The sequence below is a fragment of the Balaenoptera ricei genome, chromosome 1, assembly GCF_028023285.1.
Source record: "Balaenoptera ricei isolate mBalRic1 chromosome 1, mBalRic1.hap2, whole genome shotgun sequence".
Lineage (NCBI taxonomy): Eukaryota > Metazoa > Chordata > Mammalia > Artiodactyla > Balaenopteridae > Balaenoptera > Balaenoptera ricei.
Genome location: NC_082639.1, coordinates 116,043,538 through 116,049,537, shown reverse-complemented (window position 1 = coordinate 116,049,537; position 6,000 = coordinate 116,043,538).

The following is a 6,000-nucleotide window of genomic DNA, read 5'->3' as shown; positions in this document are numbered from 1 at the left end:
TTGCATTAACTTTTTCTATCATTTTGTAATTTTCCATCATCCACTGTGGTAAATGAGAAGTAGGAAAGGAACAAGAGTAAATTGGAACATTTCCGATTATGCAGAAAACCTCAGGGATCAAAGGACCACTTAGCACTGAAGAAATGTACCCAACTGTGCTATATGTCACTAGTAAATTCAGAAAGAGACTCTTGAGAATGAAGAGAAAGCCTGCCGTTGCTTTTCATAACACACAAATGGTTTGACAGGTTATTACCATTAAAAATTCATTAATAAATGATTAATATAAATGTTGGAATATAAATACCAAAATCACCATCCTGATCCCCCTGTTTTTGTCTTCAGGTGCCCTTCTGCAGTTCAGCACGAAGACGGTTCCTTTAGACAGGCTTCCCATGGATATTGAAAGGTTAACTTACTATCAGGTATGGCAATCATTTTCATTTTTTTATCACAACCTCACCTGACTACCATTATCCTTACCATCACCCCGAATCAGCCTTGTCCTTAATATTGTCAGTATTAATGAAATTGACTAGATGTAGGGGTCAAGGAAGAGGGAAGAATTGGAGATGACTATGAGGTTTGGAGCCTAGGTCACTGGGAGGATTGTGGTTCCATTAACAGTAAAAGCAGAATCAGAAAGAGATGGTACCTAGATACCATCTAGGTACCAAGATAATCACTGATTTAAGATATGTTGAGTTTGAGTTTTTCATTATACATTTGGATAGAAATGACTTTTAGGGTGGCAGGTTTGTGGGGGATCTGGGTCCTTTGGGTTTGGAATTATTTTTTACACAAGTACATGAGAATCCCATATTTAATGAATGTGCATTGAAGTCTTACTATATTCCAGTCCCAGTGTTGATATTTTTCTTTTGTTTTTAAACAAGACAGATTCAGTTTCTACCCCTACAGAGTTTATATCTCAGGGAAGAAGGCAGATATTAGGCCTTAAACAATATGATGAGAGTGATAATACTGATGATATTAATAATAATGCACAGTGTTTGCCAAGTGCTTTCTCTCTTTCAGTTACTTTGCTTAGTGCCTTAAGTACGTGAACTTTTTAAATTTTCACAGCACCTGCATGGATTAGGCGCTGTCGGTCTCCAGTGGGGTAAGAGACTTTCCCAAGCTCACACAGGTGGTGGAGCGGGAATTCTAACTTTGTGCAGAGCCAGAGCCCAGGCACTTCTTTGCACAATGTCGATATATGGGAAGTCCTGGGTTTTATGAGGATGGACAGTTGGAGTACTTAACCCAAATTTAGGCTGGGAGGACTTGAAAATAATTTTGGAGAAAGTGAAATATAAAGAGAGATCTGGAGGTGAATAGGAATTAACCAAATGAAGGACGAGGGTGAAATGGAGGGCGGGTATGGTCAAGGTAGGCTGAGCTTAGTCTATCGGGGCAGAGGGATGTGGGGAAAGGCCTGGCCACAGAACATTATGGATAAGATGACCAGGAAGAGAACAGAAAGATGACCACACACCACGAACAAAGGGCCCGTGTTCACAAGGTAGGAAGAGGAGGAGGCACTGAGAATGTAGGGGAGAATATGATTTAGAAGCTGGAAGAGCCTTAGGATCGACTCTCAGGCTTTTATTATTGCCTCACTTGTGCTACATTTTTACCTACTCTCTGTTTCAGGTCATTGTGACTCAATGTAAACAGGGGAAACCAGACTAAAATTATGGAATGAGGGGTAAATGGAGGAAATGAAAAATTACCTAATGACTGTTTCTAGAAGGGTTTCCTGGGTCTGAACCCCACCCTTCTTGAAACACTCTCTTGCCTTCCAGAACCGTGCCAGCTGTTGCTTCTTTTCCATCCTGCTCTGGCCTTTCTTTGTAAGTCTCCCTTGCCGACTCTTCCTCTTCTGCCCAACCACTTCCTGTCTGAGCTCTCTGTGGCTCCAAGGCCCACACTGTCTTCACAGCATATCCTGACGATCTCATCCTGTTCTACAGCATCAATTGCTGTCTGTATTCTGATACTGTCCATCTTATTATCTGGAGTTCTGACTTTTCATCTAAGCTCCAGGGTCATATATTCAATTAAACATCTCCATTTACATCTCACAGGAACCTCAAACTCAACACTTCTAGCACTCAGGCCACGTCCCTTCACCTGTCCTGATGTACTCCTCCTCCAGTGCTCTTATTCTCTGTAATGACCCCATCATTCACCTACGTTCTTGAGCCAGAAATCCGTGAGTGATGAATGACTCCTATGTCTTTTGAATGGGTTTACAGCAGACATGTCATATTCGTGGTTGCCCAACATCTTTTAAATAATTCACATGTAACAATTCCCACCTCACAACTCAGAAGTCAGACTCTCAAGTTCTCTTGCAGCCCAGTTGGATACATGTGGCATAGGTTTGCCCTGTCACCTGCTTCCAAGTGAGGTTTGATTTGGAAGTCCTCAGCAGGAGAACCAGGATGCACATGGGGCTTCCCTCTTGATGATACAGCTGTTTTCAAAGATGTGTGGGTTTTAGGCGAATGCAGCAATCTCAAAGTCAACTTCCTGATATAGAAGTGGCATTAGTACTGCAGATTTCGTGAATAAGGTGAAGTCAGGTCTTGACATCTTGTGTGCAGTGGCAGAAGCACTGAGCTTGCTCATTCAGAACAGTTTTGCTGCCTGGCTTGGAGTGTGTGAATGTGGGCGGGGTAAGGAGGTGTGCGAAGCATTCGGCATTTTTTTGTTTGTGTGAGTTTAGACTTGATTTTGCTCCTTCAGCCTTCCCAATGATCTGAGAGGTTAATATCCTTTAATAAAGCCCCTTCAATTCATTAAATCATCACATTGTACAACAAATTGAAAACAAAGAACAACTAGCCATAGTCGATTGTGTTATTTGCAGTAAGAATCTTGAACAGTCTGAGGTTGTTGCTTCCTCTCTGGTAGAACATTTATCTGTGTATTGAGCTGTGTGAGAGCTGAGGGGAAGGATGTGGTGAGAAAGACCTAGAAAGGGTGGTTGTGGGTGAGTGCAGAGCCTGCCCCTCTAGGGTTTCTTTATTTGATCTGTCTGTACTCCTAAAAAAAGGCTTTCTTTATATTGGTGTGTCAAGTATATAAATTATGTGCAGATATTCCAGAAGGCAGGACAGAGTGATAGAAAGGAAATGGGCATTTAACAGAAAATAACTGAGTTTAAATTCTGTCTCCACCACTGACTAGCTGGGTACCCTTGAACAAGAGGCTTAACGCCTTTCAGTTTCAGTTCCCTCATCGATGAGGTGTGGTTAATGTATTTACACATAGTGTGTTGTGAGGTTACATGAGATAACCTATGGAAGGCCCTACCACTTAAAGGTTAGTGATAAACCTTAGCTCTCTGCACCAGAGGCAATCAGGGACCCCAGGGAATAGATGACTTGTTGACTCTACATGGACAGTCCTTGAAATGGACTATTCCATTCTGCTGACCTGGGATTCTATTTTTTGTATTCCCACTTATTGAAATCTGATTCTTTCTGATAGGACCAGCCCAAATGCCCTTTTTCCCTAATGGAAACTTCCCAAATTCTCTTAGCTGGAAGTAGTTAATTCTACTTATAAAATACTATTATACCTTAACGTAGGTTGTGTTTGAAATTTTGTGTAAAATTAATAGATCCTTAGGATAAGCAAGTGGGAAGATGCTGATACTTTAATCAGCATCTAGTAGAGCCCCTTATGTATTAATTTAATCTTTTAACAATTTTTTATTATTTATTAATTGAAGTATAGTTGATTTACAATGTTGTGTTAGTTTCAGGTGTACAGCACAGTGATTCAGAATATATATATATGTATATGTATATATACACACACACATATATATATATATATATATATACACACACACATATATATATATATTCTTTTTCAGATCCTTTTCCCTTATAGGTTATCACAAATTATTGAGCAGAGTTCCCTGTTCTGTACAGTAGATCCTTTCTGGTTATCTATTTTGTACATAGCAGTGTGTGTATGTTAATCCCAAACTCCTAAATTATCCCTCCCCGCCATTCCCCCTTGGTGATCACAAGTTTGTTTTATATGAAACCCTTCTTCTTGTACGTTGTGAGAGCCCCACATCTCACATATACATGTGATTCCTTCCTTCCACTTCCCCAATACAGTCATTTCAAAATTTTTGGCCAAATCAATGTTTGGTATTTTATATTACTATGGCTATGTAAATAAAACTCACAGGTAAGTTATATACTGTATTGTGTTCCTTCCTTATGCGTCTTTAATTTTTGTCTGAAGTCAATGACATTTCTTTAATAGTTTGTTCAACTTTTTATGCCCTGATCCCTAGGTCTTTCTAAACTGCCAAAATTGTAAAATTCCCCTCAAAGCAAACTCACTTACTTTATAAGAGCCACTCACCACCTGCAGCACAGGCAGACCCCTCCTTCCCGCCCCCCTGCCACTCTTTCTTTGGTCAGGAGTCCTCCTTGAGTTCCGTGTCCTCCCCTTCCATCCGGACAAGCTGCTCTGCTGTCCGGCTCTGCACGGGTCAAGGTTCAGGGACTTCTGTTCATCGTCACCCTGGGGATTCCCTGAACAATTTTGTTCCTTCCTTACACTTATGTGTAATTAATTATCAGCTGGGTATAGAATACCAGGCTAAAAATTGTTTGCCTTCAAGTGGTAAAGCGATTGCGCCCCCCTCCCATCCCCCCCCCCGTGTCTTCTAGCTTCCGGTGCTGCTGTCAAGAAGGCCATGCCATTATATACAATGCAATATTACTCAGCCATAAAAAGAAACGAAATTGAGTTATTTGTAGTGAGGTGGATGGAGCTAGAGACCGTCATACAGAGTGAAGTAAGTCAGAAAGAGAAAAACAAATACTGTATGCTAACACATATATATGGAATCTAAGAAAAAAAAAAAAAAAAAAGGTCATGAAGAGCCTAGGGGCAGGATGGGAATAAAGACACAGACCTACTAGAGAATGGACTTGAGGACATGGGGAGGGGGAAGTGTAAGCTGGGACAAAGTGAGAGAGTGGCATGGACTTATATACACTACCAAATGTAAAATAGAGAGCTAGTGGGAAGCAGCCGCATAGCACAGGGAGATCAGCTCAGTGCTTTGTGACCACCTAGAGGGGTGGGATAGGGAGGGTGGGAGGGAGACGCAGAAGGGAGGAGATGATATATGCATATGTATAGCTGATACACTTTGTTATAAAGCAGAAACTAACCATTGTAAAGCAATTATACTCCAAAAAAGATGTTTAAAAAAAAAAAAAAAAAAAAGGCCATGCCATTCTTATTCCTAATCCGTGGATGTGATCTGTTTTTTTTGTTGTTTTTTTTTTTTTTCTGGAAGCTTTAAGACTTGCTCTCTCCTTGGTGTTTTGTGATTTTAAAATAATGTGCTTTTATATATGTTGTCCCCCCCATTCAGCAAGCTAGATATTTGTTCTTTGATAACTTCCTTTCCTTTATTTTCTTGGTTCATTCTTGCTTGGGCATCTATTATATATAACCACGTTGAGCTGGTTAATATTCATCCAAGCATAAACCTCTACATTTCTTCTTTTCTCTCCCTTTTCTCCATCTCATTGTCTTCTAGGTATACACTTAAAAGGAACTCCTCAAATTTATCCTCTACCACTCTATTAAATTTAAATTTTTTCTGCTATCACATTTAAAAGACATCTCTAAAAACTCTCCTGTTAATTTCTTTGTTTTTTCACATTTGTTAGCATGATCTTTTTGTTTCATTGATACAATGCCTTCTATCTCTGATGACTCTCTCTCTCTCTCTCTCTCTCTCTCTCTATATATATATATATATATATATATAAATATGTAGTTTTCTTCTTCCTCATCCTTTGTTTCTTTTAAGTTCCTTTCTCTACATGTTTTGTTCTTTTTCACATTAGGGGTTTTTCTGAACGTGATTCATGTCTGTTTACTCATATTTAAGAGTAAAAAGAGCACACATACACAAACTTAAAAAGTTACCTTTTTTTGTAA